Here is a 22702-nt window from a genome sequence, read left to right as displayed (position 1 = left end):
CCTGGAGCCCTCAGCAGCAGATGAGCAGTCAACTGGTACAGACGGTAGAGTCTGCCCAGGGCAATGTTTAAGTAGGGGCACAAGGAAAGGCCAGAGGCAACTGCAGGGACCCCTCACCCAAAAACCCCATTGAAGAGGCTGGGAGATGGCACACATTACTGGCACTCCAGGGCTACCGGCTATGTTCCACACAGAGGTATGTGTTCACATGTGTGCACCTGCGTGTGTGTGCAGTGTCCATGTGTTTGAATGTGTGTATCTGTGTTTGTGTTTGCACCTGAGTGTGTGTGCCATGTCCACATGTTTGCATGTGTTTTTCTCTGTGTGTGTATGTATGTGTGTTGGTGGTGTGTGGTGTGTATGTCTATGTGTGTGCATGTGGGGGGGTGTCTGTGTGTGTGCCTGCGGGTGCGTGGTGTGTGTGTGTGTGTGTGTGGTGTCTGTGTGTGGTGTCTGTGTGTGTGCATGTGTGGTGTGTGTGTACCTGTGTACAAGTGCACTTTCTGCACTGCTAGTTCAGACTTGAGGGAGGGGGTGGGTGAAGGAAGGTGCTGGTGAAATCAGGGCCTCTGAGGACGAAAGGCCTTCATTTGGTTACCCCTGGAAGAGGGTGACTGGGATGAGGTTAGAAGGTGGGAAGCTCCTGAGAGGAGACCCCAGGGCAAGGTCATCACCTGGGGCTCCTGGGGCAGCACCCAGGGCAGGAACAAGAGTGTGGCTTATGTCAGTCTAAGGCAGTAATAGGCAAAGACATTGGGTTGTCTGTGAGATAGTGAGCCTCCCAGCCCTGGTGGCATGTAAGCAGATTACCTGTCCTCTTGGGGAGCCTGTCATTAGGCCACAGAGAGGCTCCTCCCTGGTGTGGGATGGACCAGAGCAATGGAGAAAGCTGGGGAAGGAGAGGGACAGGATTCAGACTCATCCATGCAGGCACATGTATGCACCTGGTTTTCCCACCCTTGGGCCCCAGCTACAACCATGATTCTTCATTGTTTTCAGGCACTGGTACATGCTCAGGCTGATGTAGGATCCTGCAGGGACGGGAAACACTCCCTTTAATGGAAATAAAGTGTGGTCCATAAAGACCCCGGCATCTTTCAGCCTGATACCAGTCTGGGCCCCACCACCCAGGAGCTGACTGTGACTGTCTTCTGGTCACTCACTTCTCTGAGTCTCAGTTTCCTCAGTTGGAAACTCAGGTGTAGACTCTAGTGTGGGTCCTTCCTCACTGGAAGACAATGGTGGGCCCGCCCCACCGTGGTCCCAGCCCAGGGCCCAGGAAGCAGGAGGCGCCATGACATCATTCAATGGGCCCTGTACAGCCCATAGCACAGGGGAGCAGAACAAACCAGAGAACGGGACAGGCCACGCTCATGGGGCACCGCCAAGGGCAAGCATGGAGTGTCACCCATCTGTCAAAAAGGGAAACTGAGGCCAGAGATAATGACAAGAGCAATAACCGTGACGAGGGCAGGGTGTTAGCTGCGAGCCAGGTGGCATGGACCACCTCAGAGGCCGAGGCTCTGCACTGTCATGAGGGCTGGCACGGGCTGGCACAGCCACACATGGGTGGCCAGTGCCAGAACCCAGGGCTCCGGGGCAGTGGGATCACATCCAGCTGAAGGGCTTTATCTCCCTGCAGCAGCTTGTGGTTTCCCGGCCCTGCAGCTCCCGCTGGCCCCCCTCCCAGCCCAGCGTAGGATTGGATTTACAGCAAGGGGAGACCAGCTGCCCGTGGGTCCTGCACATGGAGCATTTATCGTGTTTGACTGTTCTTGGAACGTCAACAGTAAATGCCAGGTTGAACGATGAATAAAAATATTCCCAGAAATAAGGGGAGAGCAGCATCCCCCAAGCGCGGGATCCTACAGGGCGCGGGGTGCAGGGGACGCGAGGGGGTGGTTCTCAGCCCAGGCTAGGGTTTGGCTGCCATTTTCCGTGTGGGCCCTGTGCTGAGATGTAAATTCCTCACAGGTGTTCGGTCATTGCAGCGACCCGATGAGTGAGGGCGAGTGTCTCTCATCCTCACTGCCCATTGGAGCCTCGGAGACGTGGGGTGGCACGTCCAGGCCCGGGGCCAGGATTCATCACATCGGGGTTTGAATCCACGTCTTTCTGACTCTGAAGGGTGTTCTCTTCCCACTTCCCCACAGGGAGTGTCCTGTCGCTGCCACCAAGGTGATCCAAGCAGCAGTGTGAGGACAGTGCTGTGCATCCACCAGCCGCTGCTGCGTAACAACGTCTCAAAACTAAGGAGTTCAAACCTAACCATTTGCTTGTTCACAGTGCTACGGGTGGTCATCGGAGCAGGCTCCCCAGCACGGCTCCTCGCTGGCCGCACCATGCCAGCTGGGCTGACGTGAGCATGCGCACTCAGCTGGCCTCAGTCACATGGCTGGCATCTGGCTGGCTGTCCCCGAGGGTAATGGCCGTAACTGGGCCATGTGTCATTCACACGGTGGCAGTTCCTGGGTTCCCAAGAGCTGCAAGGCAGGGCACGTCCCAATGTACAGCACTTTTCAAGCCTCGTTTGTCCCATCAACCAAAGCAGGCCAGGAGCCAAGGCCAGAGTCAAGGGCTGGAAAAATGGCCTCTGCCTCTTGGTGGGAGGAGCTGCAAGGCCACGTTACAAGGCGCAGGGATACAAGGAAGGGAGGGGTTCTGGGGCCCTCTCTGGTCCCTCACAATAGAGAAGGCAGCAAATCACCGCACCTGAGGACTCTGGGCAAGCTTCCCGGACTTGGGGACATCTGAATGAGGCAGGTCTAAAGTAAGAGTAACATCAGCATTTACTGGCACAGCGGGGTGGGGCGAGAACCATGCCAGCCCTTGGTTCCAAACCTCATACAAAGTAAACTCACAGGGCACAGGTTTGTTATTCCCGTGAGGATTGTAGGGTGCACAGCCCAAGCCTCTGCACATGGCTGTCCGTCCTGCACAAGGTCACCAAGGCTGTTGATGTCATAAACATCTGCCCCACCTGCAAACCCTGTATCCAGCCCTGAGCCAGAAATAAGACGCCTCCTCCACCCAAGGCTGATGCCAAACAGAGCATTTGTGGCCGTGAGCTTGTCAGACTGCTTTCCCCAGGATGGATGGTTCTCTGTCCCCCACTGGGCTTGCTCACATGCCACAAATTGAAGTTGGCCATTAAGATCCACCCAGGTGGCCCCAGCTCCAGCACTTAATCTTATCTATGGGTTTAGAAGGATCCCCTTGGGGTACGGGTGGGCTAGCCACCTGGCCACCTGCATCCCCAGGCGACTGGCTGCCAACTGCAAAGGTGAGGGAGATTTCCCTGCCGATGTCGCTCAGTGACATCCTTCCTCCCACTGGCACGGCAGCTGGGTGACCAGCAGGCTCTGGCTTCTCTCGTTCCAGCCCAGGCTAGCTTGTTCAGGACAGCAGGCTCCTGAGACCACTAGTTCCACTGGCCCTTTCCAGGATGCCTCAGGCCCACAGCCCCTTGGCTGGCCCTCTGTCATCTCACCTGCCAAGGGTCAGAGTCAGTCACAAAACTTCAGAGCAGAAAGGGCCTTGGCAAAGTCCAAGTCATGCCCATGTTTCAGATGACAACAGAGCTGAGGAGACTTGCTCGAAACCTCAGAGGACCCTCTGCTCTAATAAGCTGGCTAATCCTAAGCCACTTCCTTTTGGCCACCTGCTCCAGGAAACCCTCCCTGATATGTCCATCCATTCTCCCGGTTCCTGGGTCAGTGCCCAACACACAGGATTAGATGGATAAAGACCAACTTCAACCTCAGGCAGAGGGAGGGCAAGGCCGTGCCATCAGCCAAGGACCACTTACTGTTTCTGCTGGGGGTGACACCCTGGGCACTCTGAACCACAGGGTACACCGGGACCTGTTCACCAACACAGGTGCCAGGACAAAGCCTCCCAAAGAAGTGTCCTGGCTCCAGGTCCCACAGGCTGGTCTCTGCCAGCAGGGGATGAGGGGTAGGGCTTCAGGCAGAGGGATCGGTGTGGACCAAGGACAGGGAGCCTGGGGCAGCCTGGCCCGTCTCAGGAGGCTGCAGAGGAAAGAGGTGGGGCCTCCAATGGACAGCTGGGGCTGGGCCGGCCCACTGAGTCACGGGAAGAGCAAGCCCTGGGCTTTGAGCCCACACCTGGGCCTGAGCAGAGGCTGGGAACTCGATGGGTCAGGCAGGACGTCCCCCACAGCTGTGTGCGACCATCGCTAAGACTCTCCAGGGCCAAAGCCCAGCCCAGCCCAGCAGCTGCACCTGGCCAGAGAGGGGCTGCCACCCGACTTCCCCAGCAGGGTCCTGCCCTGCCTCTCCCACCAGCATCTATGAGGAACCTGCTCTAAGTAAGGACAAGTGTGGGGGTCCCCAGGGGCTCTGGAGGAGGGGGAGGGGCCACTTCAGGAATCAGAATCACAGAGGGGAAGGCTGGTCCCCAAGTCCACTCCTGTGGTTCCAGGTCCCCAAACCAGCCCTCTCCTTGAAGCAGGTACCCCATAGGTCAGGCTGGGAGTGGGCCACCCCCCAGATAACCCAGCCCATGGGAGAGGCTGGTCAGGTTTGGAGTGAGGTGGTTGGAGTGTCACATGGGAAGACTAGAACGACAGCTGGGGGTCAGGGATCAGGGGTTGAGATATCAGCCCTGACGCAACACGTGGCACAGAGGGTAAGGTCTAGGGGTCCAGGGATGCAGATGGGAGAGATACCAAGTTTCAGGCCGGTTTCCTGCCTCCCTCTCTCCCCCTGGGCAGGAGGGGGGCACTGCCAGTGGTAAGCACACCTCTGGAAGTCCTAAATCCTGCCTGATATTCCCTGCCAAATTCTGCAGCCCAGCTAATGTCGCTGAATGTGTCTAGCTGGCCCCAGGGAGCACTCACTGGCGGCACTCAAATGTTAAGTGAGCCCAGGCCCGCCTCCTTCCAAATGTCACTTTCTGGAGAGCAGCTAAACTACCTCTGCCCCCTCCCACTCCCAATGACTCCACAGGCAGCCAATTGCCCCTTCGGGGCCCTTCCCAGCCCCAAGTCCCACCTTTCCTGCAGGGCAATGTGGGGCAACAGGGCACAGGGAGGCCCACACCCAAATCCAACTGCAGTGCTGGGTGCTATCCCTTTATCAAGCACCAACTGAGTGCAATCCCTGGACCAGCCCTTCCTTCACCCATGGTCCTCAGCAGATGTGTTCCCCATCATGCAATTAAGCAAACAGGTGACCAGAGGCAGCCCCTTGCTGGGGTCACAGTGACTAGGACAGTGAAGCTCCCCAACCATTCTGCCTGCTCCCCCATCTCCCACTGGGCTGCAAGGGGAGGTGCCATGTCACTTACTGGGGCAAGCACAGACCCACCAGCAACTGACCTTGCAGATCTGCCCTCCCTGTGCTGGCCCAGAAGGTGGACTCTCTGCAGTCCTGGAGCACTGTGTGACTCTGGAGCGAAGTGCCCAGCCTCGCCCCTGCCAACCTCAGCAGACTGCCTGGGGAAGAAGTGGGCATTTTAGTCATGACATCACTGAGGTTGGGGCTGTTTGTCACAGCAGCAAACCCAGCCTATCTTGACAAATCATTAACCTGGAAAGGGGTCTGACAGGAGGGACCCAGCTGGTTCCCCTCTCACTCACAGTCCTAAGCCTCCACGTCTGACAAATGGGCGCAACAGCAGGCACTCTCTCTCTTGTTCCAGGTGCGCTACCTGAGAACGAAATGGAGCCAGGCCCACCCTGAAACCAAACCACCTAAATTGCGCCCTCCACACCCACTAGGGTTGAACACTGTCATCCCAGCTACACAGGACTGCTCACCTCTGTCACCAGTGGCCCCATTTCAGCCTCATGACGGCCTCATGGGGCGGCTGCTCCCCCGTTCCCATTCTTTAGACAAGGGAATGGAAGCTCAGAGGAAGTGACCCCCGAGGTCACACAGCTGGCACCTGACCGCGGCGTGCTGTACCTGTCCTAGCTCCGCGTCACCTTCACCTGGCGGTAGATGGATTCATGGGAGTCAGGCAGGAACCTTCTTGGCTATCAGTCCACCTGCCAGTCACTCAACAAGCGGTCACCAGTGGGTGGAGCCCAGCCCCCAGCCCCGCCCCCATGGACGCCTAGTCCGGCTTGGCTGGGGCGGGGAGGGGCGCAATGGAAACTATCAGGGGATCCGGCAGGTGAATGATCTGTGGTCCGTGCAGACAGTGGAGCAGCACTCAGCGCTAAAAAGAAATGCGCGGTCAAGTCATGGAAAGACTTGGAGGAACCTTAACTGCCTGTTACTCGGTGACAGAAGCCAACCCGAGGAGGCTACATACCGTGTGATTGTAACTGTGTGACTTCCTGGAAACGGCAGCACTGTGGGGACAGTAACAAGGTCAGCCGCTGCCAGGAGCTGAGGGGGTGGGAGGATGTATAGCTGAGCACAGAGGATTCGGGGGGAGGTGAAAAATCCTCTGTATGATTCTATAGCGGTGGCCACACGTCCTTATACATTTGTCCAAACTCACAGAGTGTGCGGCACCCAGGGGGATCCAGATGTAAAGTACAGCTCCGGTGGTCAGTGTCAGGGCAGGTCTATCAGTTGTAACAAATGTATCCCTCTGTGGGGGTAATGGGAGGCCCCGCGTGTGTGGGGCACCCGGTATATGGGAAATCTCTGGCTTCTGCTCAAAGTTTGTTGTAAACCTAAAACTGCTCTAAAAAAATTAAAGTCTTAAAAAACCCCACAACCCAGTGCTCTGCAGGGGGCTTTGAGACTCAGACTCTGGATAAACTGGACCTGTTTTCCGCTTTTCCTTGACCATTAAATAGACGATTGAGTTTGTGGGGAGCGAACTTGCCAAGCTATTAAACCACCTACTGGCTTTCCGAGTTCGGTGTCACAAGCAGCAGAGGGGGTGGCTCCCTTCCCCAAAGATCCTCAGTTGTGAGAGGTGACCTGGTTAGGCCAGATCTACCTCGAATAGTCTCCCCTTCCTCAGGTCAGCTGTGACATGTTACATAACCGAATCAGCGGAGATGGCTCACTATATCCACAGCCCCAGGACGGTGCAGGGTGTGACCATCTTGCAGGCCATCTGAGAAACCTGCCTGCCAAAGGGCCAGACACACCTGGGCTTAGCTCGGCCCAGGCTGGTGTGTGGCTTTGGCTTCCTGCCTCAGATTCCCCATCTGCCCAGGGGTCCCACTCTAGCACCCAATCTTTCTTTCCAACCTCAATTCAAATCATCCACTGACTCACACACTCATTCATTCATTCCTGAACTTACTTGACACACACTAAACATCACCCCACGCAGGCCCTGGGCACTGGACTGACATGATGAAACCTTCACATTACCATGTCCCACCCCCAGGGCCCTGTGAGAGGCCCGCGTGTCAGTGCAGGGAGGAGCTAGTCTACATCCTGGTCCCTCAGAGAGGGACTTGGGGGTCAAACAAGTTTGTCAAAGTTTGGCTTAAAATGTTGAACGCACAATGAACTGCCACTTCACACCCACTATGATGACAAGTGCTGGAGAGGAGGTGGAGGAACTGGAACCTTCACTCACTGCTGGTGGGAAGGTAAAATGGTGCGGCCACTGTGGGAAATTTTGGCTGTTCCTCAAGAAGTTCAACATAGAACTGCCCTACGTCCCAGCAATTTCGCTCCTAGGTACATACCCAAGGGAAATGAAAACCTATGTCCACACAGACTTGCGCATTATTCATAATTGCCAAATGCCCATTGACTGATGCACAGATAAACAAATGTGATATGTCCATACAACAGAATATTATTGGAGTGAAATAAAGGGAATGACAGCCCAGCCAGGCATGGGTCAGTGGTTGAGCATTGGGATCCAGGAGATCAGGGTTCGATTCCCGCTCAAGGCACATGCCCGGGTTGCGGGCTCGATCCTCAGTTGGGGCGTGCAGGAGGCAGCTGATCAAAGGCTCTCTCATCATTGATGTTTCTATCTCTCTGTCTCCTTTCCTCTCTCTCTGAAATCAATAAAGATATATTTTTAAAAAAAAAAAAAAAGGAATGACACACTACACACGCTACAGCATGGATGAACCTTGACAGCATCGTGCTAAGTGAAAGAAGCCAGACACGGAAGGCCATGTGTTGTACGATTCCATTTGTAAATGTCCAGAATAAACAATCCGTAGAGACAGAAAGCGGATTCGTGGTCGTGAAGGGGATACGGGCAGGGCGCAGGGAGGTGGGGGCAACGGCTAACGGGTGGGCTAACAGGTGTGGGCGTCTTTCTGAGGGGTGACGGTGTTCTCAAGTTGGCCGTGGCGATGGCTGCTCATGCCTGAGGAACGTGAAAACCTCTGAACTGTGCACTGTAAACTAATCAGTTCCATAGTATGTTGTGTTTGTTTGTTTGTTTGTGATTTGGGGGAGAGGTTTTTTGGGGGGGAGATTGTTTTAGTGTTAAACAACTTTCTTCAAACAAAGTGAAGCAGTTTTCTGAAAGTTGACTGGTCTGCCAGGCTGGTCCCAAAGGCAGAGCCTGGAGGGCACCAAGAGCCGTGGGCCCCTGGGGCCGCGTGGGTGGGTCTCCTCCTTTCTTTGCTCACGGGAGGGGGGGGTCATTCTTCCTGGTTCAACAGGTAAAACCAGTATACTTTTTTAAAGGGGAAGATATTTTTTTATAATTTTGTGATGCTAGAAAACTGAAATGTTGTTTTTGCCAGGCCCTGGGGGCAGGGGGAGTTTGAACTCCTGGCGGGTTAGGGAAGCGGGGCGGGCGACAGGCTGAGGGCCTCTGGGAAAGGACACCAGCATTGTCCTGGGGCGGGGACAAGCAGAGCAGCAGGTGGGGCACCGAGAAGGCCCGGGGAGGGGACGCTTCCTGGCTGGGCCTCTTCATTTCTCTCCCTTTCATGACTGATTTCCGCCTCAATTTGGGTAATTGCTCTCTACTCAGCACCATTTCTTTCCTTCATTCAGGGACAGGGAACACACACCAGAATCTCTCTGGGGGAAGGAAATTCTCTGGACTCTGCGCAGCTGTTTTCTGTGCGGGCGGGTCGGGGGAGGATGGCTCTTCCAAGGTAGGCCAACTTTTCTCCCCTGACAGAAACCAGTGCTTTCCCACCAGCCTGCGCTCTTTAGAAGCCCAGCCTCAGGTCGCAGGTGATGTTTGATCCCAGGCTCGCCTGCTGGCCAGTCACTATCAGGTCTCCTCCCGTGCAGGAGATGAAGAGACTGGGTCAGGGAAGGTGGCTGCCAAGCCATGTGGCTGGTCCGCGCCTTTCCAGGTGTGCGCCACCTCCCCAGCCCTGAGGCTCACAGAACAAGCGTCGCCTCCGTGTCATAGGTGTGGAAACGGAGGCCTGGGAGGCCGAGCGGCTTCCCTGACAGCTGGTGCTGGGTGGGCAGAGCCAGGCTGGCACCCAAGTGCACCCTCCGCTCCGGCACTTGGGAACACTATGTGAGAGTCACCAGGCAACTGGCAGCTTGTTGAATTTCTGAGTCTTCATCTCCTCTAGCAAAGGGGCCGGCCTGTGGGGGCCACACGCCTGCAGGGAAGAGACCTGGGCCGGGTGGCTTCCTGCTGCCGCCCCTCGAGGACCTCAGGCAGGACCCTCCAGGGAAGGAAAGAGGCACAGTCACCAAACGCACTCACCCTCCCCAAAATGTGCTGACCGCCAGAGCAGCCAATGTGATTTATTAATCTGCCAGGAACTTTTCAAGATTTCACTGTGGCATTTAGAGTCTATTTAACTGGGTAACAGAGACACCTCATGGCAGGAGCTGTGCATAATGACCCCCTTCCTCGGCCTTCAGTGTGGAATGGGGTCGGCCGTCTTCCCCTCCAGGCTGCTCCCCCAGGTTTTCAACTTTTCTCCCTCCTTTAACACAAGCTCCCTGTTCATCAAAGGAGCCCCACCCCAGGCCTGGGGACACAGGGAAGCGGACCCTGCAAGTCTGTGATTAGAAAACAAGAGGGGGGATCAAGGCAATTAATTTTTTTTAACGTAAAGAGATTTTGCTTTGTTTCCCCTTCAGCTCCTCCAGAGCTATGTGAATTATATCTGCTTATGTAAATAAAGCGAACTAGCGATAACATTAATTAGCAGCAGAAAACTTTTGCTCATCCGACTGGAGAGAGCAGGTAGTTGGGGAGAGGATTAATTTCTCTTTTAATTAGAATTCACACTTCTGGCAGCGCGGCCCCAGCAGTGAGCATCGGCCTGCGGTGATGGCCTCCAGTTCCTCCCAAACGGTCCGCTTCTGGGGGGCACTATGGGCATCTGCCCCTCCCAGGGGCTCTTCCTTCGCTTCCAGCCAGCCTGGGCCCGGCTGATTAAAAAATGACATGACAGGGTGACAAAGGTCCTTTGTGGGGCTGGTTCACCCAGCAGGGATTGGGGGGCAGCAGTTGCAGGGCTCCGTGATGCCTCCCAGCTAGGCGCCCCCTCCACCATCCAGGAGGGCAATAATCTCTAAGGATCTCACAGGAGGTGAGAAGAGCTAGCCGTCAGCATTCTGGGGGGGGCGCTAGCCCCCCCAGATCAGCGAGTGGGGCCCCAGTGATGCCCGGTCCTCGGCAATATGGGAGCGTGTTTCAGAGAGGCTGGGGCCTGGGCGTGCTCTGCCTATGCGCATGTGTGTGCCTGCATGTGTGACAGGAGAGTCACAGCTTCTGTGTGACATGTGCTTGTGCAGTGCATGTGCCACAGGTGGTGTGGTGTGTGAAAGGTTCGTGCATGCAATGGGATGTGCAAAGGACCTGGAGTTGGCTTGTGCGCATGTGTGGCCTGACTGAGAGAGCATGTACGTGAATAGGAGCCACCCTGGGAGGCCGGAGCAGCAGCCCCGAGGCCAAGGCCCAGGAGGGAGCCGGGCAGCCCAAGCCGACGTTCCTCCATGGAGCTGCCCGCCTCACCTCCACTGTCATCAACCACACTGCCTGGCTAATGACCCCAGCTTGTCAGAGCCCCGGCTAGATCTGAGGTCCTGAAGGTGGGCCTGCCAAGGGTGACTCGCTTCTGAGCCCGCAGACCCCAGAACTAGGCCCAGCCCTCAGCAAGTGCCCAGGAGACGTCGGACCATCATCATAATAACAGCCAACCCCTGGGCATCCTGTGGGCCAGGCCCTATTATAAGGGCTTTAGATCCTCACTGAATCCTCCCAGCCACCTGCTTAGGTGGGGGTTCCCCATTTCACATATGGGTAAACTGAAGCACAGGGCGATCATGAGTGGAGCCAGAAGGCAGTTCAGGCAGGCACAGGAAAATGGAGGGAGTGAGGGAGGAGACAGACTTCCTCCGTCAGTCCTGCAGGCACCTCCTGCCTGCCACCCCGGAGGCAGCACACGATCTATGGCACTAGGCTGCTATTTTTGTGCAGCATGTTCCTTCAGAGAGTGGAGGGTCCAGCAGCTCCGGCACCTAAGCACAAGCCAGCCCTGCCCTGTCACAGCCCAGGGGAGGGGTGGTCAGAAATCAGGCCCCATGCAATCCTGGAAGACAGAGACTGGAGGGGCTGAAGCACCCTCAGCTCTCCACTAGCAGGTGGCCATGCTGAGGGGCAGCAAGTGTCCAAGGTGACTCCTAGGTCAAAGGCAAGAACCCTGGACAGGACCTCACACCATGAGGCTGCCTTTAAGCCCATGTCCTGGGCCAGCTGGCCTCAACACCACAGCAACACACCTGACACCTTAAACAGATGTCCTGAACTTGTCCCAACTCTTGTCTGTCCATCCCAATGCCCCTGACTCCGGGCCCAGGCTACTATAAGGGCTGCGGGGTGAAGGTTGAGGTCTCCGGGAAAAATCCTGGAGAGCTCCCAACCATCATTATTTGTCCCAGCTTCCCCCCATGCCCCTCAGTCATCTCCCCTTTCAAAGTAGCTTTGACCCAGGCTCTGGCCTCCCTGACCCCACTCCTGCCTTCATCTTGCTCTGCAGCCCACCCAGTAGCCAGGCGACCCTTTAAAAAGGTCCATCCAAAGCCTCTATGGCCCCATCTCACAGATGGCCTACCAGACCTCCAGTGATCTCCCCCCAAACCCCACCATCAGCTCCAGCCCCACAGGACACCTCACTGTACTCTGAACAAATCAAACTCATTACCACCTCAGGACCTTTGCACAGACTGTTCCTTCATGGAATACTGCCCCACAGTTCCCATGGCTGCCACCATCCATAGAGAGCATCTCAGTCCCCCAGGTCCCCTGACCCTGCGGCTCAGTCGCTTTACCTTGTGGTCTTATCTCCAAGCCTCCTGTTCCCACTTGTCCTTGACTGTAGCCCAGCCTGGTCACAGACACTCAGACAGCTGCTGATGAGCAGCCCCTCAGTCCTCACCCTGGTGTCCTTTTGGGGGCAGGAGGTGGAGTAATTGACAGGTGAGCTTTGGGCATCCCTGGGCACCTGGCAGAAATCAAATCACACCATAGTAACCCATAAGGCCCCTCTGACTCCTCATAGCTGGCCACTTCCCGGAGGTCACCCCGGTGCCTCCCTCCATGCTCTCCCCCTGTGCCTGGCACAATGATGACAATGTACCCCGAGTGCCCACTGCATGCCCATCTATGAGACAGAGACGATCAGCCTACCCACCCCTGCTCGTTCAGCTCGTCTTTCCTCTGTCCATCCGTCCGAGGGCAGCGGCATGTGACCATGAGAAGGCAGTTCCCATGACAACAGCCTGGGAGCCAGCTCCAGATGGGGAGTCACCGGAGACACTAGCTCTGCAGAGGCCTGAGCTGCAGACCCGGGTGGGGGTGTCGGTGTGGGAGGAGCCCCTGGGACTGAGGACAGCTGGCAGGGAAAGGTGCCAGGCAGGAGTCAACTGGCAAGCCCTGGGCATCAGGCAGGCCTCGCTGCAATCCTTGTTCACCATGGGGCCCTGTGCAGGTCAGCTTCCTCCTCTGAGCTTTAGTTTCCCCTCTTGAAAACAGACATATTAGGACTTATTTTGTAAGGTTTTCAAGAAAGTTATCATTCCCAGCAATCATTGGGGTCATTTTCAGAGCTTCTGCAAATGCCAGGCACTTTACAAACACCCTCTAGCCTTCAAAGAAGAGCTAGAGGACGGTGTAACTGTCCTATGTTCCAGATGAGAGGAAAGGTCCCAGGGAGCTGAAGGACCCACCAGTGCCACTAGGCTGCTGGGTCAGAGTCTGGTCTCAGCACAGGTCCCTCTAAGGCTGTGGCTTTGTCCCCGCCTCCTCCTATCCCTGGCTGGCCCGTCCCTTGCAGTCCCTGCACACAAGCCCAGGAGGCCCACAAATGGTCGCAGCACCAGGGCTGATGTCCGGATTGCCGAGGCCACATTTGGGGAGGACCACCAGGGCTACAGTTCTCCCCCACAAAAGCAGTTAGTTGAGCTTGTAACTGAAAACAATGGCCAAGTGCATTTCATCAAGACACCCACAGCCGTGGGCAGCGGAACTGCCCGCCCCCACCTTCCCACGCAGGATAGTATGCAGATGCGCACTCCTGCCCAGGACCGTGAAAGCATTTCCAGCATCACAAAAGGCCATCTGCAGGGAAAGTGACTGGTTTGGGTGGCTTTGCGAGCATGCAGCACTGAAGCCCCAGCGACGGCCAGCAGAGCTTGGAGCCGCTGCTTTGATCTATACCTACCATGTGTCGCTTCACCTGCCCCTGCTTCAGCACCCTCCACACAAATGTCAACACAAAGAGACAGACGACACAGCTGTTTTTGCAAAGATGGTTTTGACTTTGTGGCTCCCCTGAAAGTGTCTTGGGGACCCCTGGGGTTCCATGGGCCACACTTTGAGAACTGATGCATTAAGCTCTGGGAGAGCCGGGGTCTCTGTGTGTTTCAGTCTCCTCCAAGAACAGTGCCTGGCACTTAGAAGGGGTTTGCTGAGAATTATTATCCCACTTTACACACGCAGGGTGCAGGGTGAGGGCTGGGGTGGCCTAGACACTTAAACCACGGTGGCCGCTTTAGCTGGTTTGGCTCAGTGGTTAGAGCGTCAGCCCTCAGACTGAGGGGTCCTGAGTTCTTTCCCGCCAAAGGCATGGACCTCGGTTGCAGGCTCAGTCTCCTGCCCTGGTTGGGGTGCGTGTGGGAGGCAACCAACTGATGTGTCTCCCCCTTCCACTCTTTCTGAAAAGCAATGGAAAAAATATCCTCACATTAAAAAATAATAATAATAATAATAAAATAAGCCCCAGTGGTGGCAACAGAGCCTGTCTGCCAAGCACCATCATCCTCCATTGGCTCCTTCCTCTCTGCACAACTCCATCCCAGGGCTCAACTTGCCTGGCCTCCTGGGAGCCACTCCTCTTGGGACCCCACCTGGGAAGGACGCTGCCCCTTGCCCAGCACCCCAGCCCTGGTGATGTAGATGGCAGCCATGATGACATGGGGCACTTCACCTCCCAGAGCCACTCTGTTATCATTTGTGAAAGGGAGAGAGTCGATGCTACCTGCCTGGGATTGTTGGAAGGATCAGAAACACACATGCATGGGCTACCAAAATAGCACTGGAGACCACCAGGTCCTTGGGGGATTTCTGAGTCCTTGAAAGCGGGCTTGAAGATTGTGGATTGAATTTGGGAAGGGGGAGACACTTGGGTGTACAGGAGGTTGGGAGTCATATCTCAATCATCCGCAAAGAGCCCGTCACAGCACCTTCTTCCTTGAGGCCATGATCTCAGGGTCCACAGGTTTCCCTGCCTGCTCAGACCCATCATGTTTACCTCCCATGGAAGTACCAGCAAAGGGAGCTGAGATCATCTGTGCATGTCTGAGGCTCAGTCCATAGCTGGGAGCAGGGCTCAGACCATGACCAGGAATAGGGCTAAGTTTATAATCAGGGTCAATTAGTGCTCAGGATTAGGGCTCAGCCTATGACTAAATTCAGGACTCATTCTAAGACCACGGTCAGAGTTCAGTGTGTGACTAGGCTCAGGCTCAGTATATCAGGGTCAGGGCTCAGTGTGTGACCAAGATCAGGGCTCAGTATAACCAGGGTCAGGGCTCAGTGTGTGACCAGGCTCAGGGCTCAGTGTGTGACCAGGGTCAGGGCTCAGCATGTGACCAGGCTCAGGCTCAATATAACCAGGCTCAGGGCTCAGTGTGTGACCAAGATCAGGGCTCAGTATAACCAGGGTCAGGGCTCAGTGTGTGACCAGGGTCAGGGCTCAGCATGTGACCAGGCTCAGGCTCAGTATAACCAGGCTCAGGGCTCAGTGTAACAAGGATCAGGCCTCAGCCCAGGGCTGAGGAATGAGGGTTAGCAGGGCGGAGTCGTCTGGAATCCCTGCCCAGCTCTGGTATCTGTTCGCATCAGTACAGTGTCTGGGAAGGGGGGATCCAGAGAAACTGGCTGTTGCTTCTGACAGCAAACCACACTTGTTTTGCCTGATTTTTTTCTTCCTTCCCCTACCCTCAGCCCAGCCAGGCAGCAGGGAAGGTGTAATTAAAAATCAGGTTTGTTAACACGAACACGACGTACATAATATTTAAAGCATCCAAGCGCCCTTAGCTCACTACCGACATGCATTTGCTCATTAAGCAGGAACTTTTTTTATGGCAGCAACACTGCAAATAGCTCTTATTAAAATGCTCAAAACACCATCTGGTCCTTCGCTGAAACTCTAAAGTGTTGCCGAGGTAGCCCAGCATGCCTGGAGACCTGGAGATTCCTAGTGGGCGGCAAGACTGGTTTCCCCACCCAGTTCCCGAGTACACTAGGGGTCCCCGTCTGCAACTGCACACTTCTCACCTAACCTCATCCCACATCACCCCATCTTGCAGACAAGGAAACGGAAGCTCAGAGGTTTGGACATCTGCCCAGAATGGCACAAATAATATGACACCTGGGTGTGAGCCCGAGTCTTTCTGACTCAGCTGGAAGCTCAGGCTCTCTCCAAGGAGGGTGGAGAATGATGAGAGGGAAGGAGCCAGGCAACCTTGCCAGTCTATGAGGTAGGGATGGGGAATGAGAGAAGCTGGGCTGCCATTGTTTGGCTGCAAGACATTTTATTTTATTTTATTTTTATTTTTTTTAAATATATCTTTATTGATTTCAGAGAGAGGAAAGGAGAGGAAGAGAGAGAGACAGAAACATCAATGATGAGAGAGTCATTGATTGAGCCCACAACCCGGGCATGTGCCGTGACCGGGAATCGAACCCCGATCACCTGGATCCTAGGTCGATGCTCAACCACTGAGCTACGCGTGGCCGGGCTGCAAGGCATTTTAAAAAGGACACCATTGCCCAGCTTGCATGGCTCAGTGATTGAGCATCAACCCATGAACCAGGAGGTCACAGTTTGACTCCTGGTCAGGGCACATGCCTGGGTTTCGGGCTAGATCCCCAGTAGGGGACATGCAGGAGGCAGCCAATCAAATGACTCTCTTATCATTGATGTTTCTATCTCTCTCTCCTCTCCCTTCTTCTCTCTGAAATCAATAAATAAAATAATTTTTTTAAAAAGGGGGGGACACCATCTCCTGGGGCTTGGCTTTATGGATGGGGTAGACTCTACTCCCTCGCCAGGCTGTGGGGGACACATGGGAAGGGTTTTGCATGCTGTCCCCACAGGGCACCCCAGGATGGGGAGGGGCTGCCAGGTCTCCTGAGCTGCCGCTGGGGGCTGTGTCCAGTGAGGCTGCAGTGAAGTCTGAGACTGGAGGAGCCAGAGACTCCCAGGACCACCAGGAGACGGGCCAGCGGGGGGGCAGTCCAGGGAGGTTAGCAGCTGCATGTCACCTTTGAGCCATTTGTGGGGCTCAGAGGTGCAACCTGGGAACAGGCTTATGAGAGGAAAGAGAACAGTGTTGGGGAGGTGGGCGGAGGGAGAGGTGTGGTGGGGTCGCCAAAGAAGGCTTGGAGGGGGGGTGGGACCAGGTTGAACTGGTAGGGAGGGGGCTGGTGAGACAGCAAGAAGTAAGCTGGGAGGGCAGGAGAGAAACAGTGTGGCAGGAGGGGCTCGAACAGTTTCCTGCCCACTCCACCCGGCCTGACCCACTGTGCATTGACTTCTGAGCCTTCAAATGGGCCCTGAGGACTCAGATGGCCAGGCTGTGGTAGTTCTCATTTTGGGGGCCTCAGGCAAGTCCCCTCAGCCCTCTCAGCCTCAGTTTTCTTCCCCAGTAAAATGGGCCTAAAGTCACATAGCTCAGAGTGCTGCTGTGACAGAGATGGGTGAGGGGGCTGCAAAGGCCTTTGTGTTATTTGTGTACAAAAAACACAGCAAGCACAGATACCCATAGACTCACACACATGCACATGCATACACACATGCATGGATGGGTGTGTGCTGTGTGTTGACACAAACACATGCATACACACTAGCAAACACAGGGGCACACATAGCTGGTACACATGCATACATGTGCATACCCATGCAGGTGCACAGACACAAGTAAGGCCATGCACACACCGAGCTCAGAGCTCTGCACACCTATTTTACTCACAGGTGTGGTGTTGCCAGAATTAGCAGACATCAGACACAATACCCTGAGTAAAAGAAAATAACAACCCAATATTCCAGTTAATAAACTGATCTGAGGCATGTTCCAATAAAAATGAAAACACGGACACAGTGATAAAAATGAGCTACATACAGAAACTCCCCTCCGCTGTCCCCTCCATTTGTCCTCCAAGTCCTGTGAGGCCAGCTCCCCCTAGTGCCCCCTCCTGGACACCCTCTGCCCCTGACCTCCCACCACTGACCTCTGGCAAAGCCGGGATAGGTCCCTTCCTGGTGTTCAAGCTCAGATCAGGGCCGGGGTTTGGTAAGCGTGGGGGGCTCCTCCCTAGCTCCTTCTCAAGCAATAAGTGACAGTTTTTAGAAAGTGTCAACTTATTCCCAGCTGTTGTTGCCAAAAGGAGGAGAAAGGAAAAAAACCTCTTGTTTCAAGGAAACTCACAACTTCAGAAAAGCCGTGAACATGATGGATGTGCTCATTTCCCCGAATATTCAGCAGAGGCCAGCAGCCCACCCCGCTCATCACATGTGGTCTGGAGCCACTGGGGCCAGGGGAGCTTGTCCGGGTCTGGCGTTGTTCCTCGAGCTTCCTGAAAGGCAGCGTCTTTTATTTCTCTTTATTCCCAGGAATAAGGGCTCTTGACATAAACGACTCCCGCTAGCAATTAGCCATGATTAATGTAGAACCGACTGCAGGAGCGAGGAAGTGCCCTGGGAGGGGGGCCACAATCTCGGATTCGTGGATTTGGAACAATTGTGTCTTTAAAAGGAGTGGGGGGAGCTCCTTGAGATTTTTCCAGCACTTGGCCTGGGAACTGGCTGAGACCTAGCAAGGCTGGTGACTGATGACAGGGCCAGGGTCAGAGGACTGGTCAGAGGCCCACCCTCGGCGACTCCCCACCTGCCACAGACACAGCAGCTTGGAGCCTCCAGGCCCAAGACCTCAATGGCTGGGGGAAACTCGGTCAGTCCTGTGACCTGAGCCAGGCCCAGAGCAGAGCGTGGACACATCCTCTCCTTCGATCCACTGCAGCATGCCTCAGTTTCCCCAAAGGGGAAAAGGAGGACTCAGGGGACCCACCTGGTCTGGGACTGGGATGCTCTCAGGCACGCCCTGTCCCCACCCCCACTGCCACACCTCTCTCCTGGGGCCCCATGAACACAGGGGATGCCTGAATATCAGAACTCCCCGTACACCTCCCGGCCCCCCTGCTGGAACCAGGCATGGCCTGCTCTAAACACCCCCTCTCCGGCCTCCATCTGTCCCTGAGATTCTCATTACCTCTCCCATGGTGGGGAGAGAAGGGATGTCAACAATCAGCTCCTCTTCTTAATTTAATTTCAGGGCTTGTTAGCACTCAGTAATTAAGGCATCATGGGGGCACTCACCACCCTGCAGCAGCCCAGCCTTGGGGCCTGAAAAGTCCTCAGCATCTCCTGCCAAGGGCAGTCTCCACCTACAGAGAGGAACTGCCTCCAGGCCCAGTGTCAGTGTGCCCATTTCACAGATGAGAAGCTGAGGGCTTGCAAAGTCAAGGGGCTCCGTGTGCACCTCTCCTGGGTCATTCAAGCATCTCAGCCACCCCTACACCTGTCCTATGCCGAGCCTGTGTCCCCAACATGCCCGTTAGCCAGCAGGCCTTCACGGTGCAGGGTCTGCACCACCCTGGGGTCCCTCCTGCTGCTCCAGCCAAACCCTGAGCGTCCCTCGGTTCATATCTTACCTTCAGGAAACCCCATTGCTGCCCCCCACCCCATGGGGCCTCCAGCGTGGCTCACCTGTGTTCCTGCAGCAGCTCTGCCCCTCTGGCCTCCACTAGCACCCACCCCAAATTTGATTTCAACCCACAGCAGCAGACCAGCTGGTCTCAACCCATCCAGACCAACAGGTCTCAACCTTTCTTTCACTGTCTCACCCACACAGGCACCTAGGGAGCCTTTTCAAACATGTGTTCCTAACTTGCCCCCCAAGAAATGTTAACACCACAGGTTGACCGAGCATCTGCTGGTCTGGTGCATGTGTCTGTGTTTCATACATCAAGAGTGAGATTTCTCATCCCCCAAGAACTGGATTCCCCTTGGGGGCAACACTGCCCCCCTATGAATGCATGTTCTAAGGCAGTCATGAGATCATGTCATTTCTCTACTCTAAACCTACCCATGGGACAAACCCAAGTCCCCTCATTCAGATTCTGGCCCAGCAGAACATACCTGCATCTTCCACTCCCACCCACCTGAACCTGGGTCTCATGCCCCGACACCTGCCATCCCCTCCACCTGGGCTCCCTCCCCGAGCTGTCTGCCTCCCACCCTCCTTTCCCTGGAAGCTCTGCTCAAATCTCCCCTCTCCAGTGGCCTCTCTCTGAGCCACTTAGCACCTAAGATGGCAAGTACTCCCTCATGCCTGTGGCCACCTGGAGGGCAGGGGCTCCTGGGCCTGGCTCCCCCAGGAGCCTCAGGCAGGACTGGAGGAAAGTGAGCCCACAGAAGGAAGGAGAAGGTCTGCACCTGCTCACCCACCACGTGGCCCATGGAGCTTATCCTCGTGGTGCGTGTACACAGCCTTCCTCCACCACATCCAGACCTCAAGGCCTCTGGTGTGACAGAGGACGAAGCTGAGGCAGAGGGAAGAAGCAGCTCGGCCAACGTCACATATCCACATCTGCTGACAGGTGACCTAGGTAGTCACACAGGCCTGGTGCTCAGGGGCCCTCGCTGGTGTAATGTTCCGCTGCCCCCATTATGAGCAGCCCCTCCTTCACTGGCACTGGGCCTGCCCCTCTGCAGCGGCCCTGCCTGTGTGCAGGAGCCTGTGACCGCCAGGAAGCTGGCTGGTGCTGTGGGAGGGAACAAGCCCCCAATCTCAGGGGCCGAGCAACGTGGGGTCTTGCACACACCGGTCACCACGGAGTAGGGAAAAATGACTCTGGAGAGCCTTGCACTGGCAGTAGGTGCTCTGGCCGAGAAGCGACAGCTGCCATGGCACCCACAACCCTTGGCCAGCAGTGATCACCCACCCTACCCAACCATGAGGAAGTGCCAGAGGCAGGAACAGGAAACATGGGGAGCTGCACTGTTGATCCCACAGACCCCAGCTGGCCAGCCCACACCTCCACCCTGGATCCAGATCCTTCGCCCTCAGCCTTGGAGGCTTTCATGGAGATCTTCCTCCAGGCAGCAGCCTTGCCCTCCCCTAGCCCCAGCACTCATTGTCATTCTAGCCCCACGCCTTTGCTGGCTGAACACGGGCTTTATCTGACGGGGAGGGACCCAAAGTGGGTCTTCGAAGCAACTCAATTAATCCTCCATCAGAAACTCTAACACAATCAATTTGGGGAGCCGGCCGACATCCTAACACAGTAATTAGAACAACTTTCAACTCTTGGCTTCCTTTGAAGATTGTAATTGCAATTAATTAAACATCCTCGCTGCTCCTCAGAGTCTATTCCTGAAGAGACTGGAATAGAGGGGAGGGGCCCCACCACAACCTGTTCCTGGGAAACTGGGAAGTCGGTGCCTCTGAATACCAAGGGTGTTTGATGTCTCTTGTGTCCCTCAAAACCTGTGGTGGCTGCAGGGTAAAGAGAACCCAGCCTGGGGCCTCTGAGCTGACGCCCGGTGTCCTACCCTCTCCCCAGTGCTCTCCCTGTACCCAGAATGGAAGGGGGAGCCTCTGGGTGCCCAGCCTTCTGCTCAGCAAGGTTATATCCCAGCCACTTTTCTAAATAAATTTCTACATAGAAGACATACTAAATACAAACCCCAAATTCTTATGACTGCGACAGTCATGAAATTACTCTGTGAACATGCTATGAAAGTTTCTGAGTGGTTACCCCCCCATTCCTGTTCTTAAGAGACTTGTGCTCTGTCCCCTACAGGGCAAGAGGACCTACCAGGGTCAATGTTCCTGGGAGACTTCCTTGTTCCTGGAGTGGAATGGATCTGAGGAAGGCCCCATGCTGCCAGCTAGGGTGCCCAGTGGGACCTGCAGCTGCCCTCAGGGGACACCTTTTATTGGCTTACTTCCCTTCTCTGTCTCCCTTGCTCCCTCTCTTCCCTATGTGTCCATTGTAATCTCCCAAGGAAACCTCCTGCACCTGAATCCAGGTGTAGGGACTGTTTCTAGGGGAGCCCATGCAATTAATACACAGTAGAGGATATTAACACCTAATGTTATCATTGCTGTGGTCCACGGCAGTTCAGGTGAAAACTGCCACACTGAAACTGTGTGCATCACTGTCAAAATAAAGAGACAAGCTCGCAGGTGGGAAGGAGCCTGGAGCAGGAGTTAAGGATCTTATGGGGCCAACAGCAGAGGAGGGGAGGCGGGGAGGCTGGACACACCCCTTCCAGAGCCCCGATTGGGGGGGGGTGTACATTTCCTGTCGCTTTTTCTACAAGTAAGGCTTTAGATAAAAGCATTTCTACCCATGACCAGGAAGCTACAAATAAACCCCATATTAAAGAAAAGGGAGAGGATTCCAAGATGGTGGTGGACTGAGTGGAAGCCACGCTGACACTCCCAGGTCCAAACTGGGAATTACAACTAAAATAGAGAAAAAACATCCTGAATAATCAACTACAACTGAAGATGGGCTGGATAGCACCCTCATAACCAAGGAGGAAAAGTGGAGACCACACAGAGACTGGTAGGAAGTGCAGGGGTGCGAGAGAGCTCGCTGGGCTCCCCCAGGCAGAAGCTGAAGGTCCGGAGGAAGATCTCAGCTGTGGGGGGTTCCCACTGAGAACTCTGGGGTCTAAACCCCAAGCTGAGCTCCCTAGCCCAGAGCACCAGGACTGAGAAAGGTGCCCACATAACATCTGGCTGTGAAAAGCATGGGGTTTCCATCCACCAGGGAGAGATGGCTGGAAATGCAGGCACCCTCTTAAAGAACCAACACACAAAGTTTCCTGTGCAGCCACCCACCTTCAGCTCCTGCAGAGGGAGGGCAGAATGGACTGGAACTGTGTGAGGAGAATCCAGTGGGGCTGGCTTAGGGGATAGAGCTCAGTGGGCAGCCATGTGGATTCCTGTGCCGAGTCATTCCCCTATACTGAAGAGGACATCTTTCTCAGGCAGACATTTACCTTCAAAGCAGCTTTTGTCTGTAGGGGAAACAATTGCCCCACCCTGCTGGAAAACGTCTGGCCCCACCCTATGGAATTTCTACAACCTGAGGCTCCTTAAGGGACTGAATAACAGTTTTGTGTCTTTGCCTGATTTGCTTCCAGACCAGGGCTTGGAAAAGCAGACTTTGGTGTACGTCTTGGTCCTGTCCAAACACACCCAGCCCCAGCAGAGCAAACCAAAAG

Source organism: Miniopterus natalensis, chromosome 16 (assembly GCF_054644295.1).
Source record: "Miniopterus natalensis isolate mMinNat1 chromosome 16, mMinNat1.hap1, whole genome shotgun sequence".
In the NCBI taxonomy this organism is placed as follows: domain Eukaryota; kingdom Metazoa; phylum Chordata; class Mammalia; order Chiroptera; family Miniopteridae; genus Miniopterus; species Miniopterus natalensis.
This window is presented reverse-complemented; position numbering follows the sequence as displayed.